Source organism: Betta splendens, chromosome 19 (assembly GCF_900634795.4).
Source record: "Betta splendens chromosome 19, fBetSpl5.4, whole genome shotgun sequence".
NCBI lineage: Eukaryota > Metazoa > Chordata > Actinopteri > Anabantiformes > Osphronemidae > Betta > Betta splendens.
Window position 1 is genome coordinate 10,442,456 of NC_040898.2, and position 23,235 is coordinate 10,465,690.

General features: G+C 41.0%; 1 long non-coding RNA gene across 12 annotated transcripts in view; it reads left to right on the top strand.

The window, feature by feature from the left end:
- Nucleotides 1-3,211: 3,211 nt before the first annotated feature.
- The window catches only part of LOC114845968 (uncharacterized), a 50,833-nt gene continuing 30,809 nt past the window's right edge, over nucleotides 3,212-23,235 (top strand). For 3 of the 12 annotated variants that reach the window (XR_003783957.3, XR_003783954.3, XR_008693273.1), the window contains exons 1-4: nucleotides 3,519-3,865; nucleotides 5,281-5,340; nucleotides 10,514-10,611; nucleotides 10,753-10,872. This is a non-coding gene — a long non-coding RNA (uncharacterized LOC114845968). Of the gene's footprint in view, nucleotides 3,866-5,280; nucleotides 5,341-5,749; nucleotides 7,911-8,556; nucleotides 8,676-10,513; nucleotides 10,612-10,752; nucleotides 10,873-17,813; nucleotides 18,403-23,235 lie in introns of those variants that run through there. The other 9 variants (XR_008693275.1, XR_008693276.1, XR_008693274.1 and 6 more) reach the window with 9 other exon arrangements.

Sequence of the window (23,235 nt, forward strand, 5' to 3'; positions counted from 1 at the left end):
ATGAGGAGTGGGTGGAGGGGAGACGGACGGGGGGGAATTAATAAAAGAGGAGCTTTGTTATTGGGAGTGTCAGGCTGCGAGTGACTCAGCCCGAGAGCCTCCCGAATCACTTTGCTCTGAAAATGATAAGACATTTCGTTCCATCATCTTACTTTTGTTTGTATTTGTGGGTCACAGTCGCTACTGTACGCTCTGTGTGTGTGTATGTGTGTGTGTGTGTGTGTGTGTGTGTGTGTGTGTGTGTGTGTGTGTGTGTGTACAGGCCCAGTGTGTCTCTCACAGTAAAGAAGACATAGATATTTCTGACACGTAAACAGACGCCAGGAAAGGACGATGTGCGCTGCAGGATTTAACAGTGTGCTGAGTTGCATCAGTCCCCGGGTTTCAAGGTAAAGTTGCTCATGTGCATGTGTTCAGCGATGAAGTTATGATCCCGCATTCATTCTAGGAAATGCATTATGCTGATGAATGTGCAGAAACGTGTGCATGTGCGTTCCCGCGTTGGATTCACCTCTGATCCCACCGTAAACCAGAAATCAATAGGTCTCAGTCCGCACTCAGAGGGTGAGACAGACAGTTCTGCTTCAAAACACTCACACGTCACCTCTCGTCGGTATTCAGAGCACACGAGTGTCTTTCTGACATCTGTGAAAGACGGAGGCAGAAAGGAAGAGAGGCTGGAGAAAAGGGAAGAAAGGGAACGGGAGTGAAAGGGTCTATTTTTGACACAGGTAAAGATGTGAAGCAACACACACCGACAGCGGTGTGAACAGAAAGTGATGACGCCGGAGACATCAACTCGCTCTTTTTTGTTTTTTTCTCGCTGGATAATAGAAACTGAAAGAGACGCAAAGAGAAGGAAGAAGGAGCGCAGCTTTGAAAGTGCTGACACTTTCTCCTGAGAAGACAAAAGACATAGAAATGTGTGAATCGGGAGCCAAAGGGAAGAAGCAACTTAAAGGTGATCCACTCTGTGTACTGGAGGTACAGTAGGTCCACGGTTCTGGTTCCAATTGAGAATCAGAACCTGAAAACCATTTGGCTGTTTGGGTTTTACTTCAGGGTTGTTGTTGTTGTTGTTGTTACGAGCGGAATGAACCGACTGTCCAAGTACTGGTCCTGCCAGAATCTACAGTCCCACTGGGATCTCACACACACACACACACACACACACACACACACACACACACACACACACACACACACACACACACACACACACACACACACACCCAGGCTGTACAGTACATGTCCTGGGCCAGCGCTGGCAGCCATTGGTTGACTGGCAGGAACAGAGGCCTGGCTTCCAGTCGCTGAATGGATGCAGTCTGGTTTTCAGGCATTTGTTTTGCGGAAGAAAGCAATGTCTGTGAATCGGGTTTAACTGTTTCCACTCTAGCGGAACTAAACTCCCCCTGGATGGAGAGCTGAATGACAGCCCACCTGTCGTGACCCTTTGCTAATTAATTTCCTCATTTACAGACTGAAGTCCTGCCTTCGAGACAGTAAAAGGCCAACATTTATTTCCAAAAGTGCTCGAGATAATGAGTCAAGAAACGCCGTTTGATGAACTTGAAGACAATGCAGCATTGAAGAAACTGCTTTGAAGAAAACACATATTTGCTTAATATATGAGCATAATAGCAAAAGCAGCACTAATCATTTATATGTAAGACGCTGTTCCTGCAGCAGCATGAAAACCTCAAATCCCACTGTTTCCACGCTCTGCGCTCGATGATCTGGAAAGTTCTTCAAGGACTGTTACTGTAGAGAGCAATCAGGAGTCTAACGAATATCAAATAGAGTCTAACGCAATTTCAACGCCATTATCATTCAGCCACGCGATCAGTGAGAAAGGCTGAACATACAGTAAGAAGTCTGTCTGCGGCGCCGGATGCGAGATCTGCCTCCATATCTGCTGTCGCATCGTAACTGACGGCTGCAGAACCCACGGTTTTCCCTCACGCTGCATCGTGTTTCACTGGGGTCAATGATGAGCAGCCGATAAAAAACAAAAGGCGAAGTAAAAGCGGTGCAGCCGCGAGCTTTGATCGCGAGCTGCAGGATTTAAGCTGGTTTCTGGTTAACACGGACGCTGTGGAGCTCCAACTGGAGGCTCAGGCGCTTCTGTGGGTCTTATGTTACTGTCAGAAGTGCTTTTTACTGAGAGGAGAGGGCATCCTCGAGTTTCTAGGAGATTTGCTCCTTCTCTGGCTTCCAGCTGATTCTCTCGCTTGCAACGTTACACGGGATAAAAAAGGCGACGGGATGAAACAGTATGTAACTGTAAAAGCCACGAGAGAGACGGAGACGGGCGGAAACCTTCAGAGGCGAAGGACTGGACAAGGCAGGTGTGTGTGTGTGTGTGTGTGTGTGTGTGCGTGTGTGTGTGTGTGTGTCCTAGCAGTTACATCGGAGTGGGGCACAAAACCTTTTTTTTACCAAAGTGGGGTCCTATGATCACTTGTGGGGCCCTTTTGGTGGGCCCCACAACTTTAAATGCCTTTTTGAGGGTCAAAATATGATTTTATGGCTTATGGTGTGTGTGTGTGTGTGTGTGTGTGTGTGTGTGTGTGTGTGTGTGTGTGTGTGTGTGTGTGTGTGTGCATACGTAGCCAGTTGTTTTGCAGGCAGATCAGGAGATGACGACACAATGATGAGGTAACACGGGGACACGTGCATTAGTAACGACCAGGGTGACGTTGGCAGCGCAGGCAAAGGGTGAGTTTGACAGTTGAATACCACTGGTTTGATTGGTTTTCCCACCACAGGGTGAAATAGATTTGGTGAGCTGTGTGTGAAAGCATTCACTGCTGTGGGGGGAAAGTATCAGTGGAATATGTGAATCACTCTTCCCAAACTTTTGGCCATGAATTCCAAATGTGTCACACATTCAATTTGTGTGTCGAGTTGCTGGTGCAGAAAAAGAGGGTCAGACAGAACTAGTTCTTTCTCCTCTTCCCCCCGCTGCTGCTTCATTCTCTTTCTTCTCGTCTCCTCCCGCATCTGCGCGCGCGCGCGCGCAGACAAGAAACGCAGAACACCCCTGCACTTTTAATGCCTCGCGTGCACACGTTTGTCCTTCTTAGCGCGCGCGCGCGGCTTTGCGCGTGGGATGCGTCACGCACCGCCGCCGACCTCGCCGCTCGACTCTCGGAGGTGAAGGAACGAGTCAAATCCCACTGGTGTGTGTGTGTGTGTGTGTGTGAGCGTCAACGCTGAGACGCTGAGCAGATGTGTAAGCAACAAGTGTCAGATTTAGTGGTGTAGTGACAACCACAGTGGTTAAAAATAAACTCAAGCTAGTTTTATGTATTATATTAGAGAGAGAGAGACAAACAAACAATTTAAAAAAATGCTTTTAAATTTGCAGTGTATTTTGGTGTCCAGAATCTCTAGTAACTATCACATTGTAGATAATAAATTAAGTGTAAAGTACTAAAATTATAAAAAAAAGTTTTTAAGTCTATTTTTTTTAGAAAACAGGTTTGTATTACGTCACTATTATAAATGTTATTAATATAGAAATTACCAATGTCATTCAGGTTCAAATGATCTGCAGCTGTTGATCCCATGATCCTTTTCTGCGTGTGAGAGACGTTCACATATATTTTAGTTGGAAGTTTAGCTGCAAAACCTTGTTATTTGTTGAATACCTTCATTCTTAGAAAAAGAAAAACAGTTACTTTAGCGCGACATTTACAGACTATCGCTGCTAACAGAACAGACCTAGCAGCAGCTATCTTAGCTGTAGCTTAGGTACACGCTAGCTAGCTAGTTAGCATTAGCAACAGCGTTCTGCAGCCGCGTGGACCGAGCTCTTGAAGCTTCCACCACGGACAAACAGGACGTTGGTTTACAACAGGTAAGAAACGCATCATTTATTGGACGCGTGCGTGTTGAGTTGTGTTGATTGCGGTGGTTACGTTGTGCTGTTGCTGTTAAATAGTGATTGACACGGATATAAACTAGTTCCCAGTTCAGGTCCCAGACTATAAGCTGGTCTGTGCTGTTTATAATAATAGTGAATATTTTCATTATATTTTTCTGATAAACACAGATATTTGCATATAATATGAAATATAAATATGCATATATGAAATATATGTGTAGACAGGAAGTCAGGAGTCCATGTTTTCTTGTAGGTCAAGGTGAGACAGTGTTTGTTCCCTGTTGAAAACTAGTTGGGGTCAAACTTGAGTCAGGGAAAATGAAGCCACAAAATGTTTGCCACAGCAGCTAATTATTTTAATCACCTGACTAATCGTGTCAGCTCTGTTTCAGTTGCCCGATAGCTGACATAAATCAGGATTAATGACCTGCTGCACTGTTATTTGGCTGCGTTAAAGCGCGGCTAAGTGAGAAGTGAATGATTCGAGGCTGCAGCAGTTTCTCTGGCACCAGGCAGAGTGGTGCTTGTGAGACATCAGTTATTATTTAATGCTGATGGACAAGCAGTGGGCACCGCTCAGGACATCCAACCAAGGGTTCACACGGAATATAAATATAGGTGTCAGCTCTGCTTACCGCTGTCCGTGGGCCCCATCAAGTTTTAAAACTCTGGATGTAGCTGTAAAAACAACACCTTCATTAAGAAGCAGAAGAAGCAGGTCCCTGCAGTGGGGCCATAACTAATAAATGTCACAGACTTGCCTTTTTCCTCCAGCTTGATTCACCACCACAACTATATATGCTCACGTTTAAGCCCCTAATTAGAGAATTTACTTGTATAGGGGCGCGCGCACACACACATACACACACACACACACACACACACACACACACACACACACACACACACACACACACACACACACTGCTCACAATCTGGGGGTATAGTTGCATTCAACTGAAGAGAGAACCAGAGTTCACCAGTGATCAGAAGAAATTCTAAAATTAAATGCTTAGTTCAGGCAGCGCTTAGCATGTAGAGACTAAGAGGATCATGTTTTAAGCCAGAAAGCCATTGCAGAGGCAGTAAGGCAATGTGGATTTATCTTAAATGAATCTGATTTACACCTTAATACAAGCCCCGCTGCACAATCCTACCATATCATTACTAATCTTTCTGGAAACCAAAAATTCCACATTTATTTAATCTTCTCCGTACTGTAGGTGAGAATAGCATCATATGACACTATTGAAATAATAATCACAGGAGAAGTGGGTGAGGCGACGATGCACTGTGGTGGAAAAAACGCTGAAGTCAGCATGTCATTTCTGCACAGCTATAAGAATGACTTCAAATATAAACTTTATTTGAATGGTTTCCTTTTCCAGATCTTTAGAGAAACAACTTGGCAGCAGAGCAAAGAAAGCCTTCACCCAACAGCTAGTGGGGTGAGTGAAGATGCCTTAATACATCATATTCTTAGATGTTTTTCTCTGCTGTTGCGTTTTTTTAGAAGATCAATACTGTTCATCTTACCTCATCAGCATGGTTTAGAGACATTTAGGGGAACAAAATGAAATGACAAAAAATCAAATGGAGCTGCAGAGGCGGGACCGAATCTCCCACACACACATACACGCAAAGGACAGATCTGAGAATGGGTTATTGATTTGTGATCATGCCTCCAGTGGCATTTCAATCCCTTTTAACCAGCAGAGGAAATTCTACTGAGCTATTTATTACAAATGTCACGACAACTGCTGTGTGTGTTTGTGTACCTGCGTGTAGGTGCTTGTTTGCTGTTTCCTCTAGACCTTTGAGTGTGTAGACACATTTGTCTGTACATGTAAAACATAGGTGGATTCATATGTGGTGACTCCGCCGCATATGTGTGTGTTGCACACCCACCACCCATCCTGCAGGGAGTTTCAGAGAAGGTTCAGACAAGCATAGAACAATCATCGTGAACAACAGAGAGAACAGGAAGGAGGAGAGCAGTCTCGGCGGAGGTAGAGATGGAAAGCGAAAGAAGGTAATAAAGCAGGATACAGAGTCAAAGAGAAATAAAGAGATCCAGAGATTGGGGGGGGATCAAGTGAGTCAGACAAGAGAGAAGCAGTTGGAGAGAGCAGCAGACAAAAAGAGACGTGGTGCAGGTGAGAGTAAAAGAAAGAATCTGTAAACCGTACCTTTACATGTAAATGTCAAGTCTGTACATATCGTCTTTAGTTCCTAGATCTGCTTTATTATGATGTTGCTACAGTAAATTGGTGCTTGTGGTACAGTAATCCATTGACTCCTTGTTTTATTGATTATTAGTTCCTCATAGACTCTATCGATTCCTCTGCTACGCTGAGGCAGTAGGCAATAGTCAGTGAAATTAAATTTTGATATTTCACAACAGGAAAAGCAGAGATATAAATAACCGATTTAATGATGGCTGTGTCCTGTCAGTTCAGGGCCCTGGTTTTGTGATTGCTGACACACGGCCACACTCCCATAACGTACTGACACACTTGAATATGGCAGGGGCGGCTCTTCAGTCACTTAGCACATTGGCTTTGGTGACTGTGACGCCTGCTACTGTCAAAATGCTCTGTACGGCTTATTTTCCTAAACATGATTGCAGAAATATAATCTAAACTACTCCCTGCTGAGTTTCTAACGTCACAATTTAGGACTTTTTTTACGTTAGAAAACATCTAAGACAAAGTCATGTTGCAAGCTGTGTTAAAAAGGGCACAACATCTGAGATAAAGGGGGAAAATAAGAGAAATAAAAAAGCACAAATTGTTCCCTGTTCTCACTAACAGCAGTCAATGAGCGTCTTGCCTGAAATTCTTAATTTGCCACCAAAATGTTAAACCACCTCAAATACCTCAGTGTGAGGGGCAATAACCCATGTACAGACCACGTGCTGTCTAGGGAGCCAGAATAGAGGCAGTGGACCATTGCTCCAAAAGACTCCAGCTTGGTTCTTGCCTTCCAGATGCAGGATGTATGTGGATCAAAAGCTTAGTTTTTAATCCAAGTAAGCCAGATATTTCCAAAATGCTCCTCTGTGGGTTGGATTTGCTGTAGCTCTGACCCCAAATTAAAAATGTTTTGTTTAGATGTTCAAATGAGGTCCAAAAAGACCTCATTTGAATCAAACGGTTGAATTGAACCATATTAGTGAGATTCAGCAGGTTGAACAGCCACTGAAAAACTATTTGCGCCATATGAATTTTTTTTTTTTTTTTCATGCGGTTGGAACTTTTTGTTTGAAACACATTATTTGTGTTGGGGTGTGTGTCGGGCACGCAGGATACCGTACAGTATGTGCTCCTTATATTTCTGATATATATATGGTGCAGTTGAAAATCTATAAACTCATCTTCTTTTGACTTCAAGGCAAACAGACTGGTTTCATATGTTCTGTTTTGATTTTGTTGCCACTGGGCACGTCCACATGCCTGCACACACACTTCAAACGTTACAATCAAAGTCTGTTGTGGGTGTTTGACTATGTTGTTATGTTTCTCTCTCACACACACACACACACACACACACACACACACACACACACACACACACTGTCAGTTTCCATCAACCCCACAAATATTTGATATCGTCTTTATTTCAGACTTCCAATTTTTCATATAATCTATGTGGAACTGATTGCTTCTTATAGAGGATAGATGTCATGACAAAGAGGAGATCAAAGTGTTGTATGTGTGAATAAATGTGTCAGTAAAAGATGTAGCATCTAGCAAGCATAGATATGCAGCTTTGTGCATGTGTTTGTGTGATCTATATATTGTAAATGAGTCAGAACGCCTACAAGTAAATGTCAAATAGCAAATGCTGTGATGCGGATGGATGATGATGATGATGGCGTGAATGAGCTGAAGAAGGTAGACTCCCTTTCTACTCTGCTGAAATATAGGACAGACTACTTTATCCTTGTTCTTTTATAGTGTAGATCAACTTGAGACCAATGCAATGAGGTACAACTTACCGGTATGCAGTAATTAAGGTAATAATCATTTATTTATGGAAAGGCATAAAACATATTTAAAAATCAGAAATTATTCAAATGATTACTAGGTTAAACAAGTGCTGTAGTGAGTCAGAGGAGGCTTTTACAGCACCTCTCCACATTAAGAGAAGCTACTGAGCACATTTCTATCAGAAAGTGCTTTAGCCTTAAGCATTTGTGATTTCGAATGGGAAAGAATTCTGTGATGTTTCTGACTGAAATCTAGTGTGGATAGGAGTTGTGTAACACTTGTGCAACTCTTGCCAAGGTGCATTAAAATAAGGCACTATTAACCCTCGGCAACTAAGGTAATAAGATTCTGTTCATGGGATTTTGCATATATAATCTTGTGTGTGCTTGTCTAAATGTACCAAATGACAATGGGGGAGGGATGTGCCATCATTCTGCTAATCGGTGCAACGTAGCTCATCATTTGTGTGTTTATGTGAAGACATTATCTCCATCGACCTTTATTTACAGCTCAGACCGAGTTCACGGCTTGGTTTTTGCCTCTGATGCATAGTTCAGCAAAGCCTTCTTACCTCTGGCTCTTAGCCCTCAAAGCCCCCTCAGTCAACCTACAGGCTGTAAATAAAGGTGATGATAAATGATGTACACTTACCGAGGGAATATTTTTATTTAGCCTTGCCAGAGGAGCGGCATCCATGTAAGAGCTGGCTGTCAACTTCAGAGCAGCCACGTCTTTAGGGTGGGTGCCATGTCTTCATCAGGAGGCTGCCAGCACATTCTCCTGCACTTACAGTACGTGTGTCTTACACATGCTCTAGTTCTGTGACTTCTTTGTTTGACTTTGTCTTTGTATCGTAACACGCACGGACACATAAACAGACAAACTCTGTATGTGATGGACTGTGACTTGTTGCTGTGACAAACTTGTCGCTTGTCTTCATCTGCTCCGTCTTCTTGAAAAAGGTGCCTTGAGATGAAACTGTCAGACTGGATTCACACAGAAACACACCATTGTTTATTTAAAACCCAGTGTATTATGAGAAACCAGGTGTGCTTTACATAAGGCTCAATGTGCGTGCGTGTGTATTCATATATAAGTTGTGAACAGGGCTATGACTTGCTGACATTGTCTGAATTCCATAGCAGGAAGAGAGCATATGAGCGATATGGAGCTGATGTACAGTACTGGCTGAAGCAGGGGAACTGATTTTGTGATTTTTGATAACCGCACAACGTGCATATGGTAACACAAACCACTCTACCAGTTCATGCCTGCTGCGCCTCGTCTCAAAATTGCTTCTACATCCGAAATCATGGGCACAAAATCTTCCTGTGGGGAAAGAGGCGACTCGGTGCCCAACATCGCTAGACCAATGTACTGAATGTGCATACTAACTCATTTTATAAAACGACAGTGACAGTGGTTATGTTTTGCCTATGTTTAGTGCTTATTAAATTAGCTCTGACAGCTCGTCAGTCCTTGAGCACGTTGGGGACTTTTCAGCCTGTTTTACAATGTTACAGATGAACCTGGCAGAATACACAGAATGCACAGTGTAGTGTGCATGCGACTCCAATCTGATGTTAGCGAGAGTTTACACTTTGTACAAACCAGCAGTCGTGAACAAGAAAACACAGCACAACTTGACATCCTATTCCTTATAGACTCAGTAAGAGATTTGTTATTTTCCTGTGATCAAAAATTCCCTTGTTTCACTCATTTACCATTCTGTTTTTGCGCCGCTCTTTCTATCACTGCTTTTCTACTTTTTCCTCTTGGAAAAAAAGCTACTTGGCTTCAATCCCGCTGACTTCCAGTGTCTTTCAAATCCTTTCCCGCATCCTTTCATTTTCTTCCCCTCCGCCTGAGCCCACCCACTGAAACGAAGCCAGGTTTGTGGAAGGGAATCAGCGTTATTATCGTCACCACCACTGACTAATGTCCCTCTGCACAAGCATTGTAATGCCACAGTCAATACCAGGCTTTAATTATTAAGTGGGCATTGGTGTGCAGTTTGCATTAGCGGTGCTGAAGCCTCATAAATGATTGAACATATTCAGGCAGACTCAACATTTTGTGTGTGCGTGTCTTTATTTGAAGGGGAGCAATGTAGAGAACTATCCTACTTTTGTCGACTTACAGAACGCTTTTTGGGGTAGTTTTCATTTTAAAGAGCGGACTTGTAGCTGAACATGTTTGTATGCTTTGATATATTTTAACATGTCAGACAGGAATGCATTTAAAAATGTTGAACGGAGATCCTCTCTCTTTCCTGTGTGAATTGAACACCAGCATCGGTTAAAAACACTGTTGATGAAGGGCCTGCAGCTCAAGGTCCTCTTACTAATTTCTTTTGAGCCGTTCTTTAGCAGATGGAACGTGTGCAGTTGGAATGAAGAGTGATTTGTTGACGCACAAGTATTTTATCCGTGAAATGCACGAAACGAAAGATATTTCTCAAACATTCTTTTCATATCTTGGTCCATGAACTATAAGAAAGTAACAAAACCAGATTATTACAGTTTGCTAATGGAAAAATCTTTAAATATATCTATTTCTAAAGATGTTTAAACTAAAGCCGCTTTTTTCCTAACTGCACATGTTGATGTAAACATTTTCTGTTCAACAGACGCTACTAAAATCACGGAAGGGACCTGACAGGGTGCCCCACCACTGCTCTATACACACCAATGTCTCAGAGGAGTCTTCAGCGTCGTACGAGCACAGGTTTGTAGCATAGTGTAATAAAATACAGCTAAATTATTGCAACCTTTTTTTGGTTTTGTCCCATGTTCTTGTAAATATTGATACAGTATGTTTCTGATGTAGTCTTTCCTTAGTTTCACACAATATGAACTTCTCTTAAAGCTCTCCTGGTAACTTTGTTCTGCAAAGACACCAGTATGACACAGAAACGAGGAATCGATCTCAACCGGACCTTAAGGAGAGGATTCTGGACTGAAATGCAGTGATGTAGTCAACAGAAATGTGAGTTACTCAAATTTATAGTACATTCCTAGAGTTCAGCAGCGGTACAACAGTGTACATACTGTACAGTACAATGATTATAGATATGAATCTTTCTGTGGCAGCATGAAGCAACTAGGCCAACAGAAAGCAAGCTCATTTAATTGTTACAAAAAATAAATCTGTTGTAGGGCCTCAGAGAGGTTTTGTAATCCTCAATCGGAGTATAATCCAATCACAGGCTGTCGAGGTGCGTCTCTGAGCTGAAAGGGATTTTATGACTGTGGTGTGTAAGCATATACACCTACATGTATTAGCAGGTGTGAGTGGATGAAGCTGCTTCCATTCTGGTGTATAAATAGAGTTTGATTGTGTGCATGCTGGTGTTTAACTGCCTCAGTCCAGTGTGAGTGCAGTCAGCGTTTTCAAAGATCTTTATTCAAAAAATCAATAGGTGCATTAACTATTCAGTTTATACAGCCTCAGTGGACTTTCAAGAGTTCGACGTAGATGGAAATGAATCAAGAGTCGGAGAGGATGAACATCAAAGCTACACTGTCTCACTGTAGTATCATTTAAAAGCATGAGGATGCATGTCAAGAATGGGGCGGCTTCTTGTTGTGTGTTCCTGAAAATGCTGGGATTAGTATTAGAGCCAGAAATCAAAGGTTTTGAAGTATCTCATGCTAAACTAGTAGTTGCAGAAGGAACAAAGTGTGCATAACGGTTGGTGCATCAGTGCTGTTTATTGGTTGATGATGCATTTTGTTACACCTTAGTGCCCAATGATGAGCTGTAACTAAATGACGTGGAAGCTCCAGTGCCCAGTTAAGACATCGATTGACTCTGAATGCTGATTGGCCTGTTCTTTATTCCCTCCTTCTGTCCCATCTTCCACAACCCAATCACACGTAACCTGCTCACTTGCCTTGTATTTAATTGGCTGACGCTTGCCCGTGAGGCACGGCCATGTTAGTCTGTCCACTGATAAGGACTCAGCTCAAACTGCTGGATGTTATTAGGCTATTTACTGCTCCATTTGTGGTTTATGGCTGACGTGATGCTCCATGGGAATGAGTTTGAAAACGCTTTGTTGGCGTGCAGGGGATTATGAGATTGGGCCCCACAAATGGCCTGTCTACGCAGTGGGGCACTGGAACTCTGTAATTACTAATCACTCATGTTTCCTCTGCCATTACTGTCCTGTTTGCCTTCCAACCCGCAGATTTCATCAGTTTCACAAATTCAACTCTGAGTTAACCATTGAGTCAGCTTTCACCTGTTACTTTTGGTATCAACAAATTAGATACACACTTCTCTAACTAACAAATCAGATACACCCTTCTCTAACTAACAAATTAGATACACCCTTCTCTAACTAACAAATTAGATACACACTTCTCTAACTAACAAATTAGATACACCCTTCTAACTGAATTAATCGTCTGTGCCTTAGTCTTACATGCACCACTCCTTGACCCAGGCACACACGATTAAAAATGTGTCTGCCGTACGTGTTCAACACATGTTAAGAGTAGAAGCCTGAATTTGAATTCACATCATACTGTGTATAATTTGACCATAAAGCCATAACATGGTTTGAAAAGAAAATTGCTGCACCATTTTATGCTGATTTCAACTTGCTTGAAGTATTTCAATCTACATAATATCCTTATCACATGGCCACAGGGCCAGCTTGTTTGTCTTGTCTTTTTGTTCGTTTACTGTCCTCCTCTCTCGTCTGACTCGCTCCGCTCGCTCTTTGCATTTTGCACAGTCTGCATTTATAACTTTCTTATTTTGAGCCTTTCTCCCATAATGAAATATGGATTTAACCAATAACTTGTAAAACAAGTTCTTCTTAAATTTAACATAATCAAAATTCACTACTGGCCAGGAGAGAAATGGGGTGTGCAGAACTTATTATGCTATATTACCATGGTCCTAAAATTAACATAAGTGTGTGTGCGCGCTGTAAAATGTGCTGCTGTGGAGAAATTGAAACAACAGCAAAAAACTCAACGACATCAATCGGCAATGCTGAATATTACACACTGCGCCACTAGTTATACCCCCTAAAGTTTGCCAAGAGGTGATTTGGTTGGATGGCGATAAAGCCCATAAGACAGCTTTATGTTGTTTTTCTTACTGGTACCAGTGTCACAGGTCCTGTTACTTTTATTTTAAGGCTAAATCTCCTAAAAGACCTAAATATAACGTATATGCATTTCTCCCTAAAGCAAACTGATTAAAGCCATTTAAGGGTGGAATTATAACAAAAGCCTGCCTCAGTTTGTTGGGGTATAACTGCAAAAGCGAGCATAAGGATAAGCTGCCAGTAAACAATCAGTGATAACACGAACGCTTGATTGTTTGAAGAATTGATTGTGAATGGCGTGTGACGGATGCTCACCACAAAGCTAATCAAACTGCTGAATAGACATTTCATTGTCCCATTAAATTAATCTTCATTAATCATTTTCTTTTGTACGAGGACCAATAATATGCCTTTTGTTTTTTGAGAATGAAGCGTTCAGGGACTTTTATTCTTGACCCAATCCATTATTTGCTTATTTGACATATTCAATTTAGTTGTATTCATATACAGTAAATATATTTCCCAGAGTGTCTTTAGTATTGTATCTTATATACACTTGTGCACAAGCGAATGGTCTTACTTTTTTGACACGAGCCACATGATTTGAGTTCCTGTCAGAAATATTGCTTTGTTCAATTTCTCACCTGTCACATGGTTGGCTTAGAAAGAAATCAAAAGTGGAAACAGATGTGCCGGAAAACGAAAGGACAAGAAAGCAGAATGGATTTTAGAACAAGCTCTCTCATTTCCTAGGAGAACTCTTCACTAATTGACCCAACCTTTTTAATACCACGTCTGCTGTAATGCTTCGTACATATTACTTATATCTTTAGGGATAATCTATTTAGAATAATCTGGATTCAGAAAAGGGAATTTTGGGTTAATAGAACACTGCTTACTCAGCCACTAAATATTTACCTAATAGTAAGTAGTTTAGTAGACACAAGTGGCCTCACTCCATTTTACTCGAATCAGTTATAAATTAGGTTCTTGTGCTGTGGTTTACTTTAGAAGGCGAGCTAACAACTTATGTTTTCTGATCATAGTCTTGGTTTCTATCCAAGAAGGTGAACTCTTAGTATTCTTAGCAGCCATAAATGTAATAATCCACATCTCTCCAACTGACACATTTATGTCTCCGTTGATAATTCTTCCGTGAAAGGCTGTTTTGAAGTTATACTTTCTAGAGGTCACTGCTTCTCACCAGAAGTCTCCCACCTGTCATACCAAGTTTTGTGGGAGAGGTTTGAGCTACTTTTAATATATTAGTGTGATTGTTCTAGCTTCTCTAATCTAAAGCCTGTCTAAAACGCTTGGACAGGATACTATCACTGATCAAGGTTTTAGCCTTTTTACCCCTTTTTTATATGTTATTTTAAGGCGTTTAAAAGTCTAAGTCAGTCTGCAGCACAAATACCTTTTGAAATCATGGAACGTGTAAACAACAGGCTCTTTGAGCTTAGTTTGCTTTTCAGCTGTAAAACTAAAGGCTTGAACTAAAAGGCTTTATAGAGCCAGTGCAGTGGGAGTGCTGGTTGTCAAGACATCCACCAGATACATAGTCAAGGACTTATGTGATCTTTAATTGATATGAATATAAAAATATTGATGACAGCTGCATTGTAAAACACTGAGCTGCTTCATGCGGTGTGTTCAGAATTTTCACCTTCTAGGTTAAAACATGTCAGGTTTAAATAGTAGAGAACAGTGGAGTAAAGCCTTGCATGTACTGTACACGAGAAGAGTGTTTGGTACAAGCAAAGAGGTGGCAAACAGCCAAACATGCAACAGAGTTATTTTTCTTTCAGCAAAGTCTTTGAGCCCTGAGACTGTGACTCTTTGGGCACTTGTTTAAACTGTTGGAGCTTTAACCAGAGAGCTTCTTTCTTTTCTTCTTTGTCAAGTAAACTGCCAGATTGCCGGCAGCGGTTGGGGGGGGATTGTGTTGTGTGAAAACAAAAGCTCATTCTTAGTGTTTTTGTTCTTAATCCACTGTGTATGTTAATTATTTACAACACTTTTGATGGATTAAAGCTGTGGCTTCTGTTCAGCTCTAAACATACAGAAATACAGCAACAATGTAAAGATATAGGTGTGTCAGTCAAACAATAAAAGCCCTATTTGTGCCAAAGGGGTAATTAAAAGCTAGAGCAACAGGTTCCTTTTTGAAGTACCTCCATTAATCCTGCGACTGCTCCGTGTTTATTGTTCACTGCTTCCATATACTGACCTGCTCCAGCTCCACGAGCACCTCCTCCATGTTCCAGTGCGTTTTATTGGCTGTAAGAGATGCACTGTAGTTATGTGAGCCAAAGGGATTTTCTTTGATGTCTCTGCCACAATGTGAGCTCAGTAATGATAAGCTACAGTTGAATTTCAGCTTTCAAAGTTCCCTTTGATTCTACTGGTGTACAGTGGGATAGGGAGCGAGTGGAAACGGTAAATGGTACGAATGTAAAGACACTTTACGTTGGAGTTAGATTCAGCATACATACTGTTGATACCATAATGAGCCTCTTATTTTATTCACTCATTCATCTTTTACTCCATACCCTCCAGATCTTTAAAAACATGCAGACTCCTGCCAACAGTGTCATTTTGCCAACTCGCTTTGTTTATCCTTGTCCGTGCTTCCTGTTGCACATATTTGTCAGATTTGTTTTCGGATCAGCCAGTGTTGTTCCACTGGCTGTGGCAGAATTGAGAGCAAAGGTTTTTAGTGTTAATGGGAGTTCAAAAAAGTATTTTCTTTGCAGGCCTTCTTGGTGAGAATCTGTGCAGTGAAGGTCATCTTGTAGCTAGGGCTGTGTTACAACTGCTGAAATGACCTGTAATGACCCTGCAGTTCCATCCCTTTCATTACATTTGGCTGCCTCTGTGACTATAAAGCAGAGGGTCTAAGCTACAGTAGTGTCTTTTCTCCTCCTTCCTCTTTTTCTATTCACCTCACATCTTCTTTTCCTCCTTTTACTGTTGTTCCCATCGGTTTTCATGCCGTATTTATCTTGATTTTCTTTGCTAATTTAACTGTCTGAACCCACCAGTGATATCTTTGACTTTCTTGTACATTAGAGCATTATTCAGCACTATGAACAACAGTCCCAACGAGTGGCGCCAAATCACATGTAATAACTCCTCAGCTGGCAGCATGACTCAGAGTTCACTGATTGGTTCTACTTCCAGCTGACAGCCTCGATTGATTTTTGGTGAATCCTATTCCAACTATTATCTTGTGAAAATTAAGCTTGCAGAATCACTCCCATTTCTGTGTGCATATCGTTTTCAAGCGCTCCGTGAAGTTGTCCTTGAATAGTTTGGTTAAGGGATAAGTGGAACATTAACACAGCAGGATGGTGTCTGGATTTGAGATTGAATCTTATTTTGCCAAGATTGATTGTGGTGAGACTGAGGCGCTGCATCATGGTATGGTGGGTAGTTTTATTCTCCACAGCTACCAGAAGGCCTTCGAGGCCTGTTGGGGAAGGTTTTGAAGTAATGTGTCTCTTGCAATGTACCGTTAACTACAGCAGTTGAATTGTGGCCGCTGAAGTGTACTGTAAGTACCTGCTATCACATCTCTCACAAGGTAAGGGTGCTAATCAAAAACAAGTTGGCAGCTGTTGGCCTGTGACATCATGCTCAATGCCCCTCGCATTCACGGCAGGGACTTAGAAGCCTGGTGAAAGCCTTTTGGTCTGGTCTTCCTTGACTGAGAGATGCTGTACTTGCCAGGCAGGTGCTTACAGCTTGAGTTGGGTGGCTGCATTTCAATTTCAGGCGGACTGCAGATCTGAAACATGCCGGACACAGACTACACGATACACCAGGGTCCAGTTATAGCCAGTGTTTACATCTAGCTTGGCATGTGGTTAATTAAGAAGAATAGCCGATAGACCTCTGCAAGTTCTCCAGATCACACACACAGGACGTCCAGGGATGCAAACAGACTTGACTCACATCTCTGAGACTGATGCAGAGGTTTCTGTAGGATGTGCTTTTCACTCTGTTGGTCATGTACTGATGCCATGTGGAGTTGGGGGATGAGTGAAGGAAAATAGGCCTGGAAATAGGCTGGAAAAAAGGGAGGTTGCTGTGATTGTTATGTTCTGTTTAGCTCCTGGGGTAGTTTAAACTACAGTACAAAAGGAAGAACTTGGTTGAAGACTTTTCATTTAGTTATGTGCATGCTTATTAGCCTATGCTAATTAGCTAGTGCTTAGATTTAGTCCTCATGACTTTCTAGAATATCTGTACAACTATTCTTGATTCCCAGCTGAATCTGCTTAGTTTACAGTTTGTTACCATAACGGGATCCAAGAGTATTATGGAACATGCAACCACAGTATCATCTGGAGACCAGTGAAAGACAGCAACATGCCAGTATGTTTCTCAAAGTGGCTACAAAACCCCTGTAGTTCAAGAAAGACTCCTGCAGGTTATTATTTAGCCTTTAGCAAACACTTTCAAACACAATCCACAGGGTTTAGGTTATAAGTTACATTTCATGTCAAATTTAGTCCTTGGGGATGTGAAGGAGTTCAAGGCAGTATGGTCATGTCAGTGTTCAAAGACATTCAGTTTTTTATTTTCCTGAAAACTGTGTGTCATCATCTTGGCATCATGACTTTTGACATCTCCCAGGCTTCCTCTTGTTAAGGACCGAACCTCACCATTCATTATCATTCTGTGTACACACAGATTCTTTACTCCTGAGGAAAAAAACACCCTTGGCGTTGCGTTCATTGATTCTCACACTCACATACAAGTTAAACAGGAAATGGAGACAATGATGAAACCTCTGTGTAATTTTTAGGGCTCTAGGAACCAATAGGACTGACAAATGTCAATCACCTGCTCCGAACAGAAACCGACTGTAATCCCTTTCCAGGCTAAGGGTGTTTGTATGTGAGAGAGCCAAGTGACTGACGGAGTGAGGTCCCACTGATGCCTGAAATTGGATCACAAGATTAAAAGGCCAGAGTACCGTCACTGTGTACAGATAGGAGTGAGCAGCAGATGGTCACTTCCGTTGTCCAACGAAACCACAACAGCATCATATTTTAGTAGGTGCTCCTAAAGCGAGGTAGGTAAAGATATTGACACAAGGTGGGTTAAAATCAGACAAAACATGGATTTTAGTAAATTCTTGGGGGATTGATGGTCTTACTGTTGCTGAAGAGTGGAGTCTAATTTGATGACCTTAGGACTGGATCATAGCTTTCTGCTGATGAGGTGGTTTCACTAGCTTCACAGGGCTGTGACCTGAAGCGCACGGCCGGCTCGTCTGCAGCCGAGTGTGAAGCATCTGGGATGAGCGCTGGTCCAGGTACCTCAGTGGAAAAAGTGCTTACCTGCTTTTTTCTTGCGTTGCTTTGAAATTTGGAGGATAGAAAGATAGTCAATGATGGTGACAAAAATATTTTGTTTCTATTTGTTGGTAGTCACCACCTTTAGCATTTCTTAGTCACTCTGATCTTTCCTGCCACAGAAACGTAGCAGTTTTAATTGAGAAAACGAGGCCCCCGGATAATACAATCCAATAGGAAAGGTCAGGAAGACAGGCATGACATTTGATTGTTCACACTCTGATTATACATATTTGGTGAAACATTAAGAAAGTAGAATGTTCTGACCTTTGTATAGATAATAATGATTTTTCAAATGATATCATGACTAAAGCTAAGATGATCTGTAGAGAGAAAAAAAACTAGCCACTGGTGCCATATGTAAATGATACACCACACTATGCAATGATACACACAGTAATTAAAATATGCTTTAGCAGTAAACTCTTGAAATGTAAACATGAGCTGGAAGGCTTCCTTCCAGTCCAGTTACAGCTGTGTGTAACATACAGTGACACACAGCACAGTATGTGATTCACTACTTCTAAAAATACAGAAAATAGCAAACACATGTCTGTAAATGATACAGGAGGAAGCTTGGAAGGAAGGATTTCTTACCACTTAAAAGATTTTTTTTATTTTTTCAGCCTGGCATGGACTTATTCTGTCTGCCTTTCATTTTTTCTTTTCATTATTTCACTAATTTCCAGTGTGATCTTCGATGCCACATGCTCGGTCTTTCCACCTCTCCCTCCCTTCCTTCTGTGGCGCTCTGCTGTATCCTATTGATTTGATCCTGTCGTCTCCCCTTATTGTCAGCCTGTTTGGGACGGCAGCACTTGCTTATGATGCAGTGAAATGTCAGGTACCTTTGGGAAGACGAGATTAGAGAGCTCAGAACGATCCTTCTGTCTTCGTCTCTCGCCTTTTCTAATCATTTGCTCCTCGTGTCCCTGTTTCTATTTCACTACTTCCCCACACTCTCCATCTGCCTATCTGCTTGTCACACTCTCTCTCTCTGCTGTTTCCTTTCCTTTCCTCTCATTATTACAGTTTCCTCTTTCACTCTCTCACTAAGCCTCTCAAGTGCTGGTTTTCTAAACCATATTAACACAAGGATCATCTCTGCTTTTTTTAATTATAACATAACTGGGAGGCAGCTTCAAATGTTAAAACTTTGTATCTGCAGAGGAGTTTAGAACAACAGCTTTTTTTATGCAAGTGATCCTTGGATTTAGGGTCATGAACTCTGTTTGACATACGGTGTGGTCATGGCAAGTTTTGACTATCAAAACATCAAAGCCAAACACTGCACTTACTAGTTTTTTTTTTTGGGGAAAGCGCTAAGATGCTGCGAGGTAAAAGGTGGTTTGTGAAAGCTCCTCTTTATTCTTCTCTTCCCTAATTAAACACTGAAGGATGTGGGAGCTCCTTAGCTCAAGATATATGGGAGATATAGGAGATCTAGTGTCTGGCCTCAGGGACATGTCTTATTCAGAATGAACTGAAGCTTTATCAGATATTATTTAAACATCCCTGGAAACTTTATATAAATTCATTATTAGAGTCAAATGCTCATGGCCCTTGGTGATGGCCTTGTGATGTAACTATTCATATATTAATTAGTTCATTGCAGATTTGATTAAATAATTTCAAACCTCATCTCTAACATCAGAGTTTCACTTAACATTGCTTAATCAGGTCAAAATGTGCCTCTTTTAGGATTAATCAACAGCTAGAATTTGATTCATTTACACCTCTCCTACGCCACTGCAATTAAACAACGTACAGAAAATTTATAATCTACGTTAATTTGTCATAAAATGTTGTCTAGTAACACATACTCACAAACATCTTGCGCAACTGATTCTAGATTTCAAATGGTCAACCCTCCAGTGTTTGTCCTGAAATTGGTCGGATCAATGTTCATGCACTTGTATGCAGTTGTCTTGCCCACATTACTATTAGAGGATGCAGAACCTTCAGATTTACAGCTCAGACACATAATAATGATATAGATTTTTACAGTGATGTGTATATCTATGTTATCATTTCTCAGGCAACACTAGAAACTGACAGCACGTACCTGAGTGGAAGGCTCTTTCAGCACCTTCTCTGGCCTTTATTTCAGTTGTTACACTGTGTTATCGCAGACACTAATCTTTTCCAGGCCTCTGCCAGTCAGATGCTTGATTGAGATGGATTCCCAAGTTATTATTGGCACCCTATGAACATCATTACTTATCTGTAATAGGAAAGTAAATTGATTGATGTGTAGAAGCTGAGATAGCTACCCTGGCAACATAAATAAATGTATTAAAATGAGAAAATAAGAGCCTGACAGGAGCGTGACAAACACACACACACGAACACGAGACCACTCTTACACAAAGCAACTTTTCGTTTCCTGTTGACAATTGGAATATGCAGAATAACGGCAAAAGAAAAGTAAGAAAAATAGTGTGATACAGAAATAGAAATGATTTTATTCATCCCTTAATACAAAGCAAAATAAATAAATAAGTTTGTCACAGCATCATAGTAGTGAACTGAACAAAAAAAAATGCTTTGCTTTAGAGTCTGAACATGTAAAGAGGAAAAGTTCTTCAGGGTCACAGGTTTGTTTACAAATGGAGAAGGCAGAACAAAGATGGTTTGTTTCACATCAGCACTGGTGTGTCTGAAACGACGAAGTATGATAAAAAGAAATGAACAGAAAATAGACAGATCCACAAGGGAGCAAGCTTCTCCAGGTAAATTACATTACCCTTCAATTCTAAACGGTTTCCCCCTGTAGGATGATTATAAGGTCAGTGCCACCATAAAAATGAAGAAAAACACAGCCCACTGCGTACGCTGCATAAATATTGTGATTTTCTGTACAATGACGGTACATCTCTCTGTAGCAACTTCAATCACCAATGGTTTTATTACTCTCAAGCCTCATCAGTAAAATTAATTACGCTACTAATATGGCTTGTGTTTCAAAAGGGGAAAAAAACACATTTCCCATAAAAGTAACATTTTCCTTTTTAGATGTTCTGTCTCTCTGCTGAATCTAAACAGCTGGAAGCAAATTATTTTACTTCAGCCTCTTGCTCATTTCACAATCTGTCTTGTGAGAAACTGAAAGCTTTTGCTCCATTTGCGCTCACAGAACTGCACTCTCTCACTTGTTTGTGTTACACGTCAATCTCCTTTTAGTGTTTCTATGGTCACAAAATGGCTAAAACTCAATAAGACAGAAGCCCAAAATAGCCCCACGGTGATGAATACAGGGCCAGCCGCTCCGTTTCAAAACTCATTTACACTAAGTTGTTACCTTCCAAAAAGAGATGAACACGCATTGAAATGGTAAATCGTATGGTCCAACAGCTCAATTTAGAGAAATATTCTCTTTCGGTTTTAAGCCAAAAGTAGAATAAAAAATATTCTTATCAGTGTAAAGTCTAAATTAATTAGCTTAGCATTTTTTTCTTGGTTAATTTACATTGATTGATACATTGAACCCTATTCATAATCAAACTAACATGATTACAGACAGTAATACTGAGTAATGAGGATTCTGTGCTGACCATGACAGCAGACATCCATGGACAGGACCAAATGCTGGCTTCCTTCCCTCAATTGCCAGCAATTTACTGCAGCTGTCCTCAGCTGCTGCTTATTTGTGGGTCTTTCTGACTTCAGTGAATCAAGTGACTTGGCCAGTGAACATCATCCCATTTCCTTTGGTCTTGGTTTGAGTCTTTTGTAGAATTCAGCTGATCAAAAGCACTGATTAGAGTACTGTAAATCTCTTACATGTCAGACTTCATCCTACTTAATCAGCATTTTCAGTTTAAATGTAATGTGATGCTTTCTCACTAAACAATTGTTCCACTGCAAACACTCTGACTTGGATATAGGTTTTACTAACAATGGGTATATATCTGTTTTCAGAAAATGGCTTCTTATTTTATATGTAGACCATCTTAATACAGTATACTGTACTGAATTGCTGGACTCATCTTTACTCCTGCAACATCTCTAACATGAGCATCAAGCCAGCCTTTTTGTCAAGACAGTCATTCAGGAAACAATACCTCACACTGACAATACACCTATTGAAAGGATTCTAAAAAGCAAAGTAATCCACAGTATGTTGTTGGAAAAAATTGGGTTGTTGTAGCAGCATTGAAGTTTGTTGTTTACAGCAGCCTTGAATTATTGTTCCTCAATAGATCAGCAGGGAGGGAGCATTATATGAGATTCCCTGTATACATGATACACAATGACCCTTCTGATACAATGGAACAACAAACTGAATCCTGCATTGTTTGCATTTGTTTACTATGATTACTTTAAGTTCAGACAGGTGGAGGATTTTTATGATGTACCTGTTCTATACTACAATGTAAGTAAGGAAGGTCTGAAAACTTTATATTTTAATAAATTATTCCTTTTTCACTTGTTCATGGAGCGAACAGAAAACCTCACATAATAGTCACACGTCTAATGGATAAATTATACATGGAATAGAATGACTGACGAGCATTGTAATAGTGTCCTCATCAAATTCCTTGATGGTGGGTATCAAAGTTGTGTCATCTGCTAACAAAGTCTGCTCCTGCAGTGATTTGATCAACGAGACAATTTATTTGAACAAACAATTGTGGCTGCACATAGAATAATCTCTCTGTGGTTCAGATGTACTGTTGTTATATGGGCTTGGGAGGAGGGGGATTATTATTGTGATAGTGTGTTTAGTCACAGCATGAGGCTTTATAGCAGATAAATTAGGATTAATACGCAGATGAAGTGCATGGCCACACATACACAGTCTCATTAAAAAGTAATGTAAGAGTAATAACAATGTAGGAACAGACTGTGTAGACGATGTGGGCATGTTAGAGCTTCACAGACCATTGTCAGATTTTGTTTCTTTAAAAACGGCGATAG